The following is a 20479-nucleotide window of genomic DNA, read 5'->3' on the forward strand; positions in this document are numbered from 1 at the left end:
GCAGAAGAGTGGGGTAATCTTACAGCATGCATGCAAGTAAATTATTGGAAACCTTCAGGCCACCAACCGGGACCAATGGTGGTGGGCCAGGAGCAAGGCATATTGGTCCCAGTTCGTCCCACCAACCGGGACAAAAAGGTCCAGACGAACCGGGACCAATGGCCCACATGGCCCGGCCGGCCCCCGGGGCTCACGAACCGGGTCCAATGCCCCCATTGGTCCCGGTTCTGGATTGAACCGGGACTAATGGGCTGACCCGGCCTGGACCATTGCCCCCTTTTCTACTAGTGATGATTCAAGTGGAGGCAACATGTGGTGCATATCGAAAGTATACTACTAATCAGTTTGGATTAGTAGTATACTTTCGACATGCACCACATATTGCCTCCACTTGAACCTAATCAATATTCATTTCACCCACTATTGTATATACTAACTAATCATGGTCATAAAATCATATATAAAACCTATAAAAAAACAGCAAAAATAAGCCGCAATTTCAAAAATACAGGAAAAATAAGTAGTAGCGCTTTTGAAAAGAAACACTATTTCTACTTACTACTATCAGCAGTGCTTTTCCACCACGGACGCTACTGCTAACTAGGTATAGCAATAGTGCTCGATAACCAGCGCAACTGCTACCAGTTAGCTATAGCGCCTTACTGGTAACGCTTGTACAAGTGCTACTAGTAGCTCTAAAACCAGCGCTACTACTAGGGTTTTCCAACCCTAGTAGTGGTAGCTATGGGGAGGGAGAGGAAAGAGAGTTCGTCAATGGCGACTGTGCACGGGGAGAGAGAGGGGCTGCGGGTGGGTGTGTCGACCGGCGAGGGAGGGCTGCTTTACATAGCAGTCTGGGGGCGTCGCCATGTGTACGCGTGGCGGGAGGGGGCGTGTCGCCTCATCGCGCCGCCCGTGAGGAATCAATGGAAGGCTGACCGGCAGCCTTGGCATTGATTTCCTGCGGGAAACCGAGGCGATGTGAGGACGATGAGGCGCGGGGGTCGCTGACACGGCGGGTCCGCCATTCTTTCCCCCAAAAATGATTGCCCCGGCGCCCCCGAGCGCCCCCCAGCACGTCGGGTTCGGCCTGGATTCGCCGACGCCAGTTTCGGCCTAACCGGCAAAAAATGGGCTCCTAGGGGCGCGACTTGGCCGTTTTTTGGGCGCCGGCGCCGAAAAAGGGGCCTGAGGGGCCTGTTGGGGGTGCGGCTGGAGTTGCTCTTTGTTGTGATCTATTCTAAAACAAATATTTTTTGCAGCCAATGAAGTTTTGTTGCATGCAAATATTTTTATATTACATGTATTACAAATTGTTGCAAAGTATTCATAACATTTATTAGGATATGAAGGCCAAATGTTGTAACAAAGTTAAAAACACATGATAATTACATCAAAAAATTAGTGTTTTAGCGTGTTTAGAATGTTGTGAGACTCTTTGAATAACTCACACATGAACATGAAAAAACATGTTGAAATGATGTGATGTACCCAAAAAATATATGCTAGTACATATGAAGTTTTCATGTTGCAATGTGAAAGTTTCGATCACCAAGAAGGGGTAGAGAATCGGGCGACAAAGAGAAAAATAAAACTGGATAGACAAGAGCCACAAGACAGATGCATGCATGGTGAGCATGGATTTTGCATACAAGAACAAAAATAAAGGGTTACGCTTCATGATGCCCTTTGGAATCCCGGTTTGGATGTCAGAAGGTTCCCGAACCTTTCCGCCAAGGAGTGACACAGGGTTATCAAACCCACGAGAGGATGTGCACTACGAAAGAGAGTCAAGCAAGCTATTGTTATCAAATTAAATTCCAATTTTTTGAGTGGGCCTTTAACAACCATTTTGAAAGGGTCTGACTCTCACATCCTTATATTTGTGCATGGGATCTCATCTTGATAATAAACATTGCACTGTAAGACAACCGCTATGATGTGCTTGCTACGTGATTAAGTGGGGGATATATCCGAAGTATGTCTTGACCGGTACGCGACCTATACCAAGAGTCGTCCAATCGATGGGCATTGCCTCCATGTTGGATTACCTGGTTACAAAAGATTACTTCAGACAAGAACATTCGGCGTTAAATGACTCTATTTCATTTAGCCGCAATGAATTGCTTTCCGCTACCTACTAACCCCCTTCTCTCACCGTGTTAGGAATAACACTTCACGCATCCTCGCTTCTTACCTCCTCATTCTTAAATACTTTGGATTCATACATATTAACAATATAATACTCCTTCTATAAACAAATATAAGACGTTTTAGGTCATTACTTTAGTTATCTAAAGCATCTTACATTTGTTTATAGAGAGGTTGGCTGGACTTGGACCATGGCCTCCAGCAATGAGTAGAAGGAGTTCTCTGGCATTGCAGTGGCCAGTCCGTCCTCGTCCGTCTATGCTGGCCAACACCGTATCCTGGACATAGCTTTGGATGGCCGCGTCTCCAGGGAAGATATGTCGTGGGAGTGAAGATCTGCGCTGGCTGGCATTAGACTAGTTTTAGCCTAGTCCGGTATAGTTTAGTTAAAATATGTCTAAAATGTAAATTCTTTCGCCTGGTTTGTACGAAAATCATCCGGCTTGCATGAAATATGTCTGATTTGTTTAAACTTGTTTTGAAATGTATGCGGAGCTTTGGATGTCCGCTTCCCGAATCCATGTCCGTGGAATGGTTCCCTCTGTCCGTAACGGATGCGGTGTCCGGTTTACGGGTCAGCGTTAGAGACAAAGATGCTCTAACTACTCACTCACTCACACACACGCGCGCGCGCACACACACACATACGCACACACACACACACACCACCCAACTCGTTTCCCACATGAAAACAGCACACGCACTACTATAGTTTGAATCAAAGTGGGAGCAAACGAGAGAAAGAGAGACGGACCAGACAAAGAATACAACAAGGCTTAACAAACAACTACAGCCAACCGTCAACAGACAACGGACCTAGCCAAGTAAAATAAAATAAAAAGACAACCTAGACGAGCAGATGAACGGCTGAGAGAAAACAAAATGACTAGTCTAAGTCAGCCAAGACGTCATCTGATTGAGACATACTTTTTTTCATTGTTTTTTCAATGTTTTTGAGGTAGCTCACCACTAGACATATTTCCCCCGTCATGTTCATCGTGTCCCTTTCATGTCATAAAAATAGCATGAAATGGCTACAATTGATGCTAATTTTCAATCTGGGTGTGAGATAGTTTTTTTCTCCATTGATTAGCTTTTTGAAAGGTTTGTTCTTGAGAAGTATTTGATACCAACCGGATATGAAAGTCAAGTGTCGCATGCGTGCTCACCTGTCTGTATACGTGTCTGCACGCATACTATGCTGAATTTGTATGATTCAAGTATTTCAGGTGGCAGCTTCTCTGAAATATTTCCGAGTCGAAACTCTGTATTTGATTTTTATTACTTTTTTCAGGGAAATATTGGCTATCAAAGTTATAATCCAAGTATACGCAAAACATGGGTTTCTGTAAACTGGTGGGAGTATATATATGTTGCAACGCTATGATGGTACAGATTCGGCCATTCAAGCTACCCAGTCACACACGATAGCGAGAAATTGTGTGTGATCTGTGATGATGACATTACACACCATTGAAAAAAAACAATGTGCCTGAGTTTGAATGTGTGCGATGTTGAAGAATAGCACATGGATGGAATCGAGCAACCATGTGAGATGTCATGCATACGGTTTACCAAGCTGAACCGTCTGCCATGAGGGGTTAATTGTACTTTCCCCCTGACATGCCTCACCTCCTCGCCTTTCCGGCCGAACAATCATCGCCGCCCCGTCGTCTCCTGCACCATCATGCACTTCACCCATTGACACGCCTTGCCTTTCTCCGTGCACGCATTGCTGATCCCATGTGCTGGAGCGAAGCTGTGCCGAGGCCGCTTCCTTGGACGTGTCTCTCTCTGGGCATCGTCGCCTACCTTCTGGTCTCACCCAAGCCCTATAAAACCACACGCTTCCATTCACCGATGCCTCTTATACACACCCTCCCCCTCCATATACCTAGCATCTCCCTCTCTCACCTTCTTCACGTCCCTCGATTCCCCGAGAGAGCCCATGATGGCACCACACCGCCGCTACACCATTGGAGATGATATACCCCGATGGTCAAACCGACAGGGGGTGGAGGATGCGTCGGCAAAGGTCACTCCACACCACCTATGCGTGGTTCATCGTCGAGGACACTCCTCCTTGACTGTTGCATTGTGCCTTCATTCTCCGCCTGTCAGCTGTAACTGAAGCCACCGAGCCCGCCGCCATGGAGGACTCCATTTGACAACGATGCCGACATGGAGGACACGTGTTCGAGCACAAATGGGGATGAGGATAGTGGTTGAGATATTATTACCGTACCTTTCCGTTTCCAACACGCTACACGTTCATGCAATGTGAATGCACATGCCGAGGCTGTGGTTAGCAGTAAGTGTCAAGACCAATCTGACGTACGCTCGGTGCAATTAGTCTTCCTACGAAAACTCCCGTGGGAACTGAGAAGATATATTTCTCCACAAGATACAGCCACATACTCCGAGCATTTTACCTACCCCGTCGACTTTGGGTGGCTCTAAATATTAAATAGACGTGCTGCACGCTCTCACCAACGCCCACACAAGACACAACCATCAGAGCCATTTCCATCCAGCTAAAATGCTCGTCATGGAGACGGACCCACCCAAAGTGCTCGCTTCTCTCGCCGTACTGTTGCTGCTGGCAACGGCCACCGCCGTCGCGCTCGTGCCGGTGCCCGGAGAACAAGCGAGGGCTCTCCTCGTCTGGAAAGCCAGCCTCAGCAACCAAAGTCAGCACGCCCTGCGGTCTTGGGAGAACATGTCGGCGCCCTGCAGCTGGCTCGGAGTCAGGTGCACAGTGCACCGACGTTGGCGCCGGACGGTGATCAGCGGCATCTCTCTAAGGGGGATGCGGCTGAGAGGGACGCTAGATCCCCTCAACTTCTCGGCCCTCACAACCTTGACGTGCCTTGACCTCTCGCACAACTACCTTGCCGGGGCATTCCCACCTGGCATTGGGGTCCTCAGAGAGCTCCAAGCTCTTCTCCTGCAAGGCAACCGGATAAGAGGGTCAGTTCACCTTGGCAAAATGAGTAGTAATCTTGTGGCCCTCAATTTGTCAATCAATCACTTAGCTGGTCACATCCCTTATGAAATAGGCCACCTAAGGCACTTAGTTACATTAGATTTGTCTAGTAACAATCTTTCTGGCTCAATCCCAAGCAACATAGGTGGTCTAACAAAACTCACCACCTTGAACCTCTTTGAAAATAATCTTTCAGGCAATATTCCAAGAGAATTAGGTTATTTGGTAAACTTAGAAGATTTTGATCTTAGTGAAAACACACTTTCAGGTTCCATCCCAAACAGCTTAGGAAATTTGACAAAACTCACCACCTTGCATCTTTTTCAGAACCTGCTTTCTGGGCAAATTCCACGCGAACTAAGTTACCTGATTATCTTAGAAGACTTAGACCTTAGCAACAACACACTCTCAGGCTCCATTCCAAGAAATTTAGGTAATTTAACTGAGCTCACTATCTTACGTCTTTGGGTCAACAAACTCTCCGGCCAAATTCCAAGAGAATTAGGTTACCTTGTGAACTTAGAGAACTTGGATCTTAGCAACAACACACTCTCAGGTTCTATCCCAATAATCATAGGGAACTTGACAAAACTCACTTATTTGTCCCTTTTTCAGAACCAACTTTCTGGTAAAATTCCACGAGAACTAGGTTACCATGTGAACTTACAGGTCTTGGATCTTAGCCAAAATACACTCTCAGGTTCCATCCCAGACAGCTTGGGAAATTTGATAAGACTCAAAACCTTGCAAATTTTCCAGAACCGACTTTCCGGACCAATTCCAACGGGATTAGGTTTCCTTGTGAACTTAGAGGGATTGGATCTTAGCAACAACACACTCTCAGGTTCCATTCCAAGAAATTTGTGTAATTCGACCAAACTCACTTTCTTACACTTTGGAAAAACAAACTTTCTGGTCAAATTCCACGAGAATTGGGTTACCTTGTGAACTTAGAGAATTTGGCACTTCAAGAAAACACACTCACAGGTTCTATCCCAATCACCATAGGGAATTTGACAAAACTCACTCTCGTGTACCTTTATCGCAACCAACTTTCAGGGCCTATACCTCAAGAAATTAGCAAGTTAATGAGTTTGGTTAAGTTGGACCTTGCTTTCAACAACCTCTCCGGTTCCTTGCCATCTGGACTTTGTGTGGGAGGTCGGCTACAAAATTTAGTTGTTGTTGGCAACAACTTGGTTGGACCATTGCCATCAAGCTTGCTAAATTGTACAAGCCTAGTTAGGGTTCGACTTGAACGGAATTACCTTGAAGGAGATATCACCGGGATGGGATCTCATCCAAATCTTGTCTATATTGATATCAGTTCGAATAAACTATTTGGCCAATTATCTCATATTTGGGGTGAGTGCTACAAACTTACTGTGCTACGTGCCTCAAACAATCATATAACTGGAGTAATACCATCAAGCATAGGGAAATTATCTATGCTAGGGATACTTGATGTTTCATCAAACAAGCTTGAAGGACAGATTCCACCGGAAATTGGCAATGTAATGATGTTGTTCAATTTGAGCCTTTCCGGCAACTTACTGCGGGGAAATGTGCCACACGAAATTGGATCAATGAACAACTTGGAGTATCTAGATTTATCATCAAACAACCTAACTGGGCAGATACCAGATTCAATTGGGCACTGCCAAAAGATTCACTTTCTAAAGTTGAGCCATAATCACTTCAATGGTATAATTCCTGTTGAACTAGGGATGTTGGTAAACCTACAAGATCTGTTGGATCTCAGTGACAATTCAATTGATGGCAATATTCCAAGTGTGTTAGGAAGTCTCGGTATGCTTGAAGCCTTGAATCTCTCTCACAATGCACTGAATGACAGCATTCCACCATCATTTCAAAGCATGACAAGTCTCCTATCCATGGATGTGTCATACAACAAATTGGAAGGACCATTGCCACATACTAGGTTCTTCGAAAAAGCTCCAATCAAATGGTTCCGGCATAATAAGAACTTGTGTGGTGTTGTGAAAGGTTTGCCCACTTGTGATCTTCCTCGAAGTAGTGAACAAGGAAAAAAGTCTGGGGCTATTTTACTAGCTATTATACCAATTGTTGTATCTTTTGTGTTTATGACTGCGGTGGTAACATGGCAATGCAAAAAGAAAAAACCAAGGACAGAAACTGCAAATGAAGTACAACAAACCAACATGTTCTCCATCTGGAATTTTGATGGGGAAGATGTGTACAATAAAATTGTTGATGCCACAAAAAAATTCAGCAGCTCTCATTGCATTGGAACGGGAGGGAATGGATCTGTCTATAGAGCTCAGTTACCAACTGGTGAATTATTTGCAGTGAAAAAGATCCATATGACGGAAGATGATGTGCAATTTAACCAAGAAATACAAGCCTTGATGCATGTTCGACATCGCAACATTGCAAAGTTGTTTGGTTACTGCTCTGCAACTCAGGGAAGATTCCTTGTGTATGAGTACATGGATAGAGGTAGCTTAGCAGCAACTTTGAAGGCCAAGGAAACTGCAATTGAATTGGATTGGATGAGGAGGTTAAATATTGTTTGTGATGTTACTCATGCTTTGTCTTACATGCATCACGATTGTTTCGCACCAATAGTCCATAGAGATGTAACAAGCAACAACATTTTGCTTGATTTGGAATTTAAAGCGTGCATCTCAGATTTTGGTCTAGCAAAAATATTAGACGTGGAAGCATCGAACTACACAAGTCTTGCTGGTACAAAAGGATATCTTGCTCCAGGTAAACTTATAACTCTGTGTTGGTTACATCAATAAACTTATCATGTTGAAGAAATAGCTCTCTCTCCATTTGTCTATAATTTATACAATGTACATTAGCATGCACTACACTAGTTATCAACCTTGTGCACCCCACACCACTATATATTTTCTATATTGCTTTTTTCCATCCTCTCCTCATGGACTACATGTTTAAATCTGCAGCAGACATTAGCTTATCAGTTTATACGATTCATATAATATTGATGCGACATTGGCACTTTAAATAGTTGGAAGCTATGTGTTTTGCCTTTTTGGAAGCTATGTCTTTTGTTACATGACAGTATTTTTAATACAGTTCAACACATTCCGTCTCCAAAGTTCAAATAGCTAGCTATATATACAAGTGGATCTCACATGCATCCCATCCAATCTGTTAAGGGTTGTTTTCCATTTTCTACTCCAAAGAAATGCCGAAGTTAAGTTCGTGTGCGTTAATTAAACGTGTATTGCAGTACTGTATAACTATCAAGATTAACTCTCCAATGTTGATGATTCTTCAGAGCTTGCATACACAACAAGGGTGACAGAGAAGTGTGATGTTTATAGTTTTGGAGTGCTCATTCTAGAGTTGTTTATGGGACATCATCCACGTGATTATCTTTCATCTATGGACAAGACAAGCACATTACTTGAGAATTTGTTGGACACACGGCTTCCACCCCCTGAAGTTGAGATCACAAGTGAAATATTCAAAGTGGTCATGGTCGCGGTTCAGTGCATAGAACCTAATCCATCACACCGTCCAACAATGCAGCAGGTGGCCAAGGTTTTGTCAAGAGCTGAACGACCTGCTAACGATCTTGATTATCTCCATGCTGATATTATCATCCCTGCTTGTTGGTCATGAACAGGGTTTTGGTTAGCACTCGAAATTTCAAGATTTACCGTGGTTACCACATATTTCGCCCCCCCCCCCCACCACCTCGGTAAATGGCCATTTCGAGAAAAAAGAATCGCATTTTTTGAATTTGTTGAATTCAAACGCTCAATGTACAGTAAAGTATGGTAACACCTCACAACACTCGCGTAGACAACATTCCACTGAGCTATTAGCTCTTTTATGATAAATATAAGTTTAAGTGCTATCTATACCTATTTTGAAGAAAATTGAATCCAAAATTGAATTATAAATTTCGTTCAAAATTTGCTTGAAATTTTGTGGTAACCATGGTAACCACGTTTACCGGTCCCCGTCGGAAAAAATGTCCCATTCGGTAACCAAAACCTTGGTCATGAATTCTCATTTAATTAGCACATTGTTTTCTCTTCCTTCTTATTATGTAGAAATTGTCGGTGATACATAACTTAGTCTGTATGGTGCCAGTTTGTTTTCTGTATTGCCCTCATGTTGTATACTGGTACAATGTGTGATTAGTAGCTACTGGTTGGCAGTTCGTTACATATAAAGAAATAGTTGTGTAGCAAACTGAGCTCCTGCTATTTCTTCAAGATCATTTGCAAATAATCCATGTGTCCTCTAGTATCGTTCCATGCAAACATGATCCCCTGATGTGGTCCTATAAGTATACCCAGTTCAAAAGAAGTACGTTGATTAATGGAATGAAATGTCCAAGTTCAAAAAAGAAAGAAGAGGGTTACCCGGTTAAGTAGCGGAAAACCAGGCGAAAACCATCACAACATGCTCACAAGGTAAGGTACCCGGCCAACCTAGCTATCCACACGACCCGCACACCCCACCGAAAAGGGGAACACCATCGACAATGCCTGCGAAGCGTCATCATTATCACTGCTCACAGAGAAGCGACTCTGCGTTCAACACAGACGACCAATCAAGAACCCTTAGACCAGACAAAGCACGTGAATCCTACGGCGTATGCCAAACAATCAACCACGACACATCCAGTACTAGGCAGTTCCGACTTCGATAACAAGCCTCGCAAGAGAAAAGGGGCATGCCTGGAACCAACAGAGCATGAGCCCCATTTCTCGGCCTCATTGCCGCCATGCATGCCACTCCGCGACGTTGTAGCTCTGACTTCATGCTCAGGAACAAGCCAGGCCGATGAGGAACTGATATGCTGCATGTCATGTCCCTCTTGGTGTTCTACTGTTCGTTATTGGCTGTGCTTATGTTACTGGCTGGCACACACACTAGCCACCAAGTAGTATCAAGATGAGCAATCAAGTCGTTAGCAATCAAGTCAGTTACCTTGTGGTTGAAAAACACAGATACAGTACTAGAGAGCAGAGTAACCTTGGTGGCCATCCGATATGCGCCACGATCGGTGCCGATTACATAAATAGGCTGGCTATGGCAGCTACGCTGCTTCAGCCTTCATCTCATTTTTCGTCTCCTGAGCGAAACATCAGCTGACGGCAGGAGCGAAGCGTTTTTCTTGGGAAACGAACAGTAAAACTGTTAATATTTTGAGGTTCCTGCCTGCCATGGCGCCATCCCGCCCCGTGCCTGAGCTATAAGTCTCACTGCTTGATCTATAAGTGTCGGATCCGCAGCTACAAACTAGGATTGACTTGCAGTGGAAATATTCATATTGCGCATAGCCAACCTTATCGGTGGATGTCGGTGTCAAAATCGGCGGATCTCGGGTAGGGGTCCTGATCTGTGCGTCTTAGGCTGATGGTAACAGAAAGCAAGGGACACAATGTTTACCAAGGTTCGGGCCCTCTCGATGGAGGTAAAACCCTACTTCCTGCTTGATTAATATTGAAGATATGAGTAGTGTAAGAGTAGATCTACCACAAGATCGTAGAGGCTAAATCCTAAGAGCTAGCCTATGATGATATGATTGTAATTGTGATCGGCCTTCTAAGGACCATCCTCTCCAATTTATATAGACACCGGAGAGGGCTAGGGTTTACATGGAGTCGGTTACAAGGAAGGAAATATAATCCGGATCGCTAAGCTTGTCTCCCACGCAAGGGAGAGTCCCAACCGGACACGGGCCGGAGTCTTGGATCTTGTATCTTCACGCTTCAATAGTCCGGACGATGTATATAGTCCGGAGTCCGGATACCCCCTAATCCAGGACTCCCTCAGTAGCCCCTGAACCAGGCTTCAATGACGATGACTCCGGCGCGCAGTCTTGTCTTCGGCATTGCAAGGCGGGTTCCTTCTCCGAATACTCTAAGGTAATTATCGAACACATAGACCGTGTCCGAATCTGCAAAATGATCTTCATATATCACCGTAGAGAGAACGATATTTCACAAACGTACTCTGCCGACAACTTTTTAGACGTAATCATGTCATTACGGTCGGGCCATTATTCGAACCGTTTTCCTTCGACCAGCCACAACGCATATTGCGAGGCGGTCTCCTTGACGCGTCTTGTCAAAGTAGAGATCATGTCCCCTTATCACGGATTCTCATCAATACAGGTATGGGTAATCCCATCGTGCCATCAATCATGGCGCTTGGGAAGTAAGCGATTCTCAACGGGCTAGTGGGGAGGCGCACCACTTTCGTGGCCTCTATAAAGGGATAAAGGACCCTCATTTTCACCCACACCCTCTTCCTCCTTCGCTCATCCTTACCTCCCCGAGCTCCAGCGCCCTAGTCCAAATCTTCTCCGCACATCTAGACATGTCCGGAGCAGGAGGCAAGTGGGTGGCCTCCACCGTGAAGGAGAAGCTCATCGTGAATCTTCGGGCGGCCGGATACTTGGCCCCAGACATAGCGCACCGGCTACCGGACGACGGGCAGGTCACTCCAACTCCGGGACCCCACGAGAGGGTCGTGTTTCTCGCCCACTTTGTCCATGGACTGGGGTTTCCGCTGCACCCCTTCGTCCGCGGGCTCATGTTCTACTACGGGCTAGATTTCCATGATCTAGCCCCGAACTTCGTCCTCAACATCTCGACGTTCATCGTAGTATGCGAGGCCTTCCTCCGCATCAAGCCTCATTTCGGCTTGTGGCTGCAAATCTTCCGCGTGAAGCCGAAGATCGTGAGTGGCCAGCAAGCGGAGTGCGGAGGAGCCATGGTAGGCAAGATGCCTAACGTCACCTGGCTTGATGGCCACTTTGCAGAAACCGTGAAGGGGTGGCAGTCGGGGTGGTTCTACATCACCGAGCCGCGTGATGCCAACTGGTCAGCGGCCCCCGAGTTCCGATCCGGAACCCCCATGCGGCTCACCTCCTGGGAACAGAAGGGCCTATCATGGGGCGAATCTACAGAGCTGACCGGACTCCAAAACTGCATCAAGGGCATGAACGACAAGAACATCAAGCTTGTCAACGTGATCCAGGTCATGCTCATTCACCGGATTCCGCCGTGCCAAAAGCGGGCATTCAATCTGTGGGAGTTCGTCCCGGCCAAACACCAGACGCTTCAGAGGCTCTACGACATGAAGCACAAAAACGCGTGGAAGGCTTTGTTCAAGGCCTCCGAAGTACCTACTCCTATATCCGAGGACCGTGGGCTCCACGCCGCGTGGCCTCCTAGTCAGGTGAGTTCTCAGGCTGCCACCGGATTCGGTTCTTCCCAATATATTCATGGGGGAGCCTTAAGTAATTGTGCATATTTGTTCAGGATTATGTGGAGACAGCGGAGCAGATTGATTGTCCGGCTCCGCTGCCAGAAAGCCCAGCTAATGCTCTCCTAACGGAGATGCTGGTCCCGGCACCCTACAAGGGGCCGGAGAAGAAGGCCGATAAGAAGGCCCCGGGGATCCGAAAGGGTCTCCGACGTAAGGTTGCGCCAGAAGCCTCGTCCGAAGATGACGAGGCACACTCCTCCCCCCGAAGGGGAAGAAGAAGAAGGGGAGGACGCCCCATCTGGAAAGGACGAGGGGCCTGAGAGGGCGGACCAGGGGGCCAGGGGAGGCCCCCGACGCAAGGCCGTCATACCCTCGTCGTCCGATGACGACGAGGCAGATTCCTCCGCGGAGGCGGGGGGAAACAAGAAGAAACTCCACCTCCCCGTATTTGGGGGGGGGGAGAAATAGAGGAAGGCTGCCCCTGAGAGGGAGGCTGGGACGTCCAAGAAGGGAAAGACGTCCCTTCCGGACTACTCCGCCACTGCCGCCGATAGCGAGGAGGGGTGGCTGCCCAGGAAGAAGCCCCTAGTGCAATCATAAGTATCCGCACTCCATCGTAATTTTGCTTCATAGTTTTGTCATAACGCCGAACTTGTATGTAGTCCGGCCAGGGTCCATCCCGAGGCATCGTCTTCGGATGGGTCCTTGAGCGATTCGGCGATGAACTCGCTCCTGACGACCACTACTCGTCAGCCTGCAAATGACACGGAGGTGTTATCCCAAAGGCTCCCAGAGCGGGGGGAGGTGGCTCTGGAGGCGCCCCGAGGCGGCATTCCAGACGTCGGACACGCGGGGTTCTAGATCCCACAGACCGTGTTGATGAGAGCCACAGTAGGCCGGGCTCTCAACCGAACACTGTTCCGGAGCCTTCAATGGTTCCGGACTCAGGCGGGCAGCCCCTTGTTAGGGAGGGAGAGCCGTCTGTGTCGAGGACTTCCGTTGCGCCCGAGGCGCCGGATTGTCTGCTGGAAGCGCTTCACGGCGCTTCCATAGATTAAGAGCACCGTACTCTTAGTGCGGTGATTCAGAAGGTTTCGTCCGCCAAGAGCGGACTAACCGAAGCCTGCACCAGCCTCCTGACAGGATTTGAGGTAAGTAAGAGAAATGTGTGAAATTACCACCCGATAGGTAGTAGCCCCTGATACTCTATTTGGTGTTCGGAAGGAAAAAACCAAACGGAGGGTCAATTATAATCCGCAGGAGTCTAACAATAAGTTTGAATGTGAATAAGCAGGCTGTGCTGCTTGCCATGTCCGTACGGCCGAGATCGCCGGACTAAAACAGGACCTGGAGCAGGCACAGGGAGAGCTCGACCTCACGAGGTGGCAGCTCAAAAAGAACAAAGGTGAGTGATTCCCCGCTCTCATATAATGAAGGATAGATAAAATTGGTTATTCTAATGACGAAGCATCGTGATTTTGTAACAGGGGCCACCACCGAAGTAGCGTCTCTGAGAAAAGCGCTGTCCGAGGCCGAACACAAGGCGGCCTTGGAACGCAAGGAGCGCGAGAAGCAAGATGCCCGAGTGGGCGAGGTACAACAAGAGCTCCAGGAGCTCGGCAAAAAGTTCGAGTCCGTGGAGCATGAGCTTAAGGTGAAAGAGGCCGAGCTTGCGAAGGCCCTTGCAAGTATAAAAGACACCAAGGCCGAAGCCGAGAAGGCACAACAGGAAATCCAGGAGGCCAAAAAGATAACGACGGGTAAGAAATTCTTTATGCAAAGCAAACAAATGGAGGAGGCATTTCTTTTATTTACCCGAGTCCGGAGCTCTCCAGGGGCATTCGCAGATCTGCCATGCAGCATATCAGATGCCGCGGAGTTCTACTGTGCTTAGGAGGGGAGCTCAACGGAGAAGCTGTTCTGGTCCCAGTATACTGGGGCCGAACATCCAACGCCTCCGAGTGACCAACTGAATCAGTTGGTCGAACTCCACAGGGCGGCCGAAGTGGCTATGAAGGATTTCATAGTCCGGATGTGGCCTGGTGAGCCCCTGCCCACCAGCTACTTCGGCCTGATCAAGCGGATGGTGAATGCCTATCCGCGACTGTAAGTCATCAAGCGATCCGTTTGCATTGAGGGTGCCCGCCGGGCCTTTGCCCATGCGAAGGTGCATTGGGGCAAGCTGGATGCGGAGAAGCTAGTGAAGGACGGTCTGCCGGAGGGCAAGGCGCATCGCTATCCGGAGAAGTATTACAATGGCGTTATCAAGGGCGCTCGCCTCGTGGCCGATGAATGTACCAATGACATAATTTTAGAATGAATTCACTTCTGTCATGTTTGTAATTTAAGGATGAAGTTACTTGCGCTATGTGGCGCTTTTGTTATTTAAAATATCACCTTTTGTGCGGCTGTTTATAAAATTCTGAAAGTAGGCCAGTCGTCGGCTTCCGCCCCCATGTAACTAGTCCTGGGGTGTTCGTGGAAAACCCGGACACTCTTTATCCAAATGTTTGGTCCCTTAAGGAGGTGTCCGGCGCAGCGAACAAGGCAATCGGACTATGCGGCTTTATAACATTCACTTTGCCATAGAAGTCTACAATTTTAAATTTCGGCGAAGCCCCTAGAATCCGGAAGGCCGAATTGGGGCGCTATATACGCCTAGATCGGACGAAGCCGAATTACCGCCTAAAGCGGAAAAATCTTTAAGGATTTTAAGACCTCTCGAACAGCGACCAACTCTCGCCACATCATGCCGGTCGGTTTTCGGCTTTCTCTACTGAGGTGCTCGTCCGGAAGAACCGGGACACAATCGCAGTAGTTCTCCCTGCGCTACCTTAGCCGATATAACGGAACGTAAGGCACCAAAACAAGGGAGCCGGGCTAACCCAACTGTAGACCCAAGACATGATTCGGAGCTAATGCATATAATGCTATAAGTTCGGGGTGCCGCACTATTGAAAGTGTTCGGACTTGTCTTGCTGTATTATGGGGCGCCATAAGAAGCCCCTGGCAAACTGAACGTACCAAGGTGTACGGATGCAATATCAAATAGACATTTGTAAGAAAAAAATGCTCAAATAAGAATAATAAGCTGACGCTATATATGATCTCCCATTGATGAATAATAATTTTAAGCGTATGTTTACAATGAATGCATTAAGCGGAGATAAATATGATTATTTGACATACCCTATCCAGGGGCAGGCAACGTACAGATAGATAAAGCAGGTATAACGATCGTAAATAGATTCCATCTGGGTATTTCCTTCTATGCGCAAAGCCTGTTGCCTCCTTGGTTTTCTCTGCTATGTAAGTCCGATAATCCAGCTCTTGTGGAGAGGCTGCACTAAAGCAATGTCCTGAAAGGTGAAAGGAAAGGTTACGAAGGTATGTGACGGTGATACCGCACTGTTGACTGAGCCACTGCTGCGCCTCCGCTTGTGCCCATGATATTTTAAGTGCGTAATTGTGTACGCGTGGCACAAATGCTTCTTTGATGGGATTTGAGCGGAGGCCGGACTGCTAGTCGTGCTCTTGGCGTGCCTGTTGGTCCTGTTGCGGGGTGCTCCAAACTCGCTTGATGGTGCTTGAGGTTGTCGTCACCGGATTGGTGGTTTGCCGGAGGAGGCCGCATTGTACTTCTGCCGCTAGGGCTGCAGTATGCTCTTCTATACGGAGAGAGCGGTCCATGTTTCCATTGACTGTTATGACCCCGCGCGGGCCTGGCACCTTGAGCTTGAGGTATGCATAGTGTGGTACCACATGGAATCGAGCGAATGCGGTTCTCCCGAGGAGTGTGTGGTAACCACTACGGAAAGGGACGATATCGAAGATTAACTCCTCGCTTCGGAAGTTGTCCGGAGATCCGAAGACCACTTCCAATGTTATAGAGCCCGTACAACGGGCCTCTACTCTAGGAATTACACCTTTAAAGGTGGTTTTGGTGGGCTTGATCCTTTAAGGATCGATGCCCATTTTGCGCACTGTGTCCTGGTAAAGCAGGTTCAGGTTGTTGCCGCCGTCCATAAGGACTCGCGTGAGGTGGAATCCGTCGATGATTGGGTCTAAGACCAATGCGGCCGAGCCGCCGTGACGGATGCTAGTAGGATGATCCCTCGGATCAAAGGTGATCGGACATGCTGACCATGGGTTGAATTTGGGGACGACTGGCTCCATTGCGTATATGTCCCATAGTGCTCGCTTCCATTCCCGCTTGGGGATGTGAGTGGCATAGATCATGTTGACCGTTTTCACCTGGTGGGGGGGGGGGAATTTCTCCTGTCCCCTTGTGTTCAGACGCCGGGGCTCCTCGTCATCGTCGCTGTGCAGCCCCTTGTCCTTGTTTTCGGCGTTTATTTTGCCGGCCTGTTTAAATACCCAGCAGTCTCTATTGGTGTGGTTGGCTGGCTTGTCCTAGGTGCCATGAATTTGGCACGAGCGCTCCAGTATACGGTCTAGACTGAACGGTCCCTGATTGTGTCTTTTGAATGGCTTCTTCCGTTGACCGGATTTAGATCCGCTGAATCCGGCATTGACTGTCGTGTCTTCGGTGTTGTCGCCGTTGTTCCGTCGCTTGTGTCTGTTGCGCCGTAGGTTGCCATTATTGTCACGGACATCTGACGTGCCAGAATGTGGCATAGTGCTGCTGCGAGCCAACCAGCTGTCCTCGCCCACGCAAAAGCAGGTCATTAGTGTTGTGAGAGCTGCCATGGACTTGGGTTTCTCCTGGACGAGGTGTCCGGCGAGCCACTCGTCGCGAATATTATGCTTGAAGGCCGCCAGGGCTTCGGCGTCCGGACAATCAACTATTTGGTTTTTTTAGTTAGGAACCGGGTCCAGAATTTCCTGGCCGATTCTCCAGGCTGTTGAGTGATGTGGCTCAAGTCATCGGCGTCCGGAGGTCACACATATGTGCATTGGAAGTTGTCAAGTGATACGTCTCCAACGTATCTATAATTTTTGATTGCTCCATGCTACTTTATCCACTATTTTGGACTATATTTGGCTTTATTTTCCACTTCTATATTACCTTTGGGACTAACCTATTAACCGGAGGCCCAGCCCAGAATTGCTGCTTTTTGCCTTTTTCAGTATTTCGAAGAAACAAAATATCAAACGGAGTCCAAACGGAATGAAACCTTCGGGATCGTGATTTTCCAACCGAACGTGATCCAGGAGACTTGGACCCTACTCCAAGTGACGATGGAGGGCACCCCCCTGGGCGCGCCTCCCTACCTCGTGGGCCCCTCGGAGCTCCACCGACGTACTCCTTCCTCCTATATATACCTACGTATCCCCGAACGATCAGAAAAGGAGCCAAAATTCTAATTCCACCGCCGCAACCTTCTGTATCCACGAAATCCCATCTTGGGGCCTGTTCCGGAGCTCCGCCGGAGGGGGCATCCACCACGGAGGGCTTCTACATCATCACCATAGCCCCTCCAATGATGTGTGAGTAGTTTACTTCAGACCTTCGGGTGCATAGCTAGCAGCTAGATGGCTTCTTCTCTCTTTTTGGATCTCAATACAATGTTCTCCCCCTCTCTCGTGGAGATCTATTCGATGTAATCTTCTTTTTGCGGTGTGTTTGTTGAGACCGATGAATTGTGGGTTTATGATCCAGTATTATCTATGGAAAATATTTGATTCTTCTCTGAATTCTTTTATGTATGATTGAGTTATCTTTACAAGTCTCTTCGAATTATCTTTTTTGGTTTGGCCAACTAGATTGGTAGTTCTTGCAATGGGAGAAGTGCTTAGCTTTGGGTTCAATCTTGCGGTGTCCTTACTCAGTGACAGAAAGAGTTGCAAGGCACGTATTGTATTGTTGCCATCGAGGATAACAAGATGTTTTTTTTATCATATTGCATGAATTTATCCCTCTACATCATGTCATCTTGCTTACGGCGTTACTCTGTTTTTACTTAATACTCTAGATGCATGCTGGATAGCGGTTGATGAGTGGAGTAATAGTAGTAGATGCAGAATCGTTTCGATCTACTTGTTTTGGACGTGATGCCTATATACATGATCATTGCCTAGATATACTCATAACTATGCTCAATTGTGTCAATTGCTCAACAGTAATTGTTCACCCACCGTAGAATACTTATGCTCTTAAGAGAAGCCACTAGTGAAACCTATGGCCCCCGGGTCTATTCTCATCATATCAATCTATGTCACTTTATTTACTCGCTTTGTTTTACTTTTCCTTTTACTTTTTACTTTGCATCTATCTACCAAAAATACCAAAAATATTATCTCTATCAGATCTCACTCTCGTAAGTGACCGTGAAGGGATTGACAACCCCTAAGCGTTGGTTGCGAGTTGCTATCTTTTTGTGTAGGTACGAGGGACTTGTGCGTGGTCTCCTACTGGATTGATACCTTGGTTCTCAAAAACTGAGGGAAATACTTACGCTACTTTACTGCATCATCCTCTCCTCTTCAGGGAAATCCAACACAGTGCTCAAGAGGTAGCAAGAAGAATTTCTGGCGCCGTTGCCGGGGAGGCTCACGCAAGCAAGTCAACCATACCAAGTACCCATCGCAATCCCTATCTCTCGCATTACATTATTTGCCATTTGCCTCTCATTTTCCTCTCCCCCACTTCACCCTTGCCGTTTTATTTGCCCTCTCTTTCCCAATCTCCTCCTCTCTTTTCCGTTTGCCTTTTTCCCCTTGCCTCTCTTTCTGCTCGTGTGCTAGTTTGCTTGCTTGTCATCACGACTAGTCTCTTATCTTCTCCGTTAGCTCCCGAGAATGAAGTTCTAAATTTTAAGCAAAGGGAGGGAGAAAATCTAAAAGATGCTTGGTATAGAATTTGCAATGCTCAGATCTACCAGGAAGCAATCTACTTCAGTTCTTCTTCGCAATTTTTATGTAGGTGCTAATCCTTGATATAGATATATCCTTGATACCATTACCGGAGGGGATTTTTTGGGTAGCCATACTTTTGATTCTTATAATGCTTTAATAGATATATTTGGCTCACCACCTCTTTCGATTAATGGAACTACGTTAACTTTGGAGCATGTTATGCAAAGGCTTGAAGCTATTGAAAATAAAGTTGCTACCGTTGAATTAATTGGAAATCTTGATAAAATGATCCACAATCAAATTACCCAATATGTATCTAAGGTAGGAATGACTTTGAAAAATATTAAAGAAAAAGAACCCATAGTTAATGAAAAAATAAATCTTGACTCTACAAGAATCGATAAACTTGAGGGTATCATCACCAACTTGGGAACCGCTTTTTCTTCCGTTCAAAACACTCCAAGTTATTCTACTAAAAATACTAAGCTTTTGTATGTACCTAAGAATAAGGGTGAATCTTCTAGTACAGAAACCGCGGATCTTAAATCTATAAGTGTTCATCCCAATCTTTTTACCATCATTAAGGAACCATTTGCTATAGATGAATTTTTTGATCTTTTGCCTGAAAATTTGAAAATTACTAGGAAAAAAAATTGTAAAGGAGGTAGATGCCTCATTGAAGAATTGCCTACCAAAGATGGCAATACCTAGATCTATCCTTGCTTTTATGCCTAGCTAGGGGCGTTAAACGATAGCGCTTGTTGGGAGGCAACCCAATTTTATTTTGTGTTTTTTTTGTTTTTGCTTCTTTTTAGGAATAAATAATCCATCTACCTTCTGTCTGGATGCGGTTTTTTGTTTTAATTAGTGTTTGTGCTAAGTAGGACCTATAGGATAACCTACGATGATAGTTGATTTGATTCTGCTGAAAAACAGAAACTTTGCACTCACGAGAAAACATTCAATAAATCACAGGTACTTGATTTTGCATTGATTCTTTTTGCTGATGATCAATAAACAAATTTTCCAGGACTTCCTATTTTGGTAGAAGTTTTAGAGTTCCAGAAGTTTGCGTTAGTTACAGATTGCCACAGACTATTCTGTTTTTGACAGATTCTGTTTTTCATGTGTTGTTTGCTTATTTTGATGAATCTATGGCTAGTAAATTAGTTTATAAACCATAGGGAAGTTGGAATACAGTAGGTGTAACACCAATATAAATAAAGAATGAGTTCATTACAGTACCTTGAAGTAGTCTTTTGTTTTCTT

The 20479-nt window shown here is 46.4% G+C and overlaps 1 pseudogene; it reads left to right on the forward strand.

The window, feature by feature from the left end:
- Positions 1-4699: 4699 nt before the first annotated feature.
- Positions 4700-9289, forward strand: LOC119288401 (annotated as a pseudogene).
- The last annotated feature ends 11190 nt before the right edge of the window (positions 9290-20479 follow it).

The sequence above is a fragment of the Triticum dicoccoides genome, chromosome 4A (genome assembly GCF_002162155.2).
Source record: "Triticum dicoccoides isolate Atlit2015 ecotype Zavitan chromosome 4A, WEW_v2.0, whole genome shotgun sequence".
In the NCBI taxonomy this organism is placed as follows: domain Eukaryota; kingdom Viridiplantae; phylum Streptophyta; class Magnoliopsida; order Poales; family Poaceae; genus Triticum; species Triticum dicoccoides.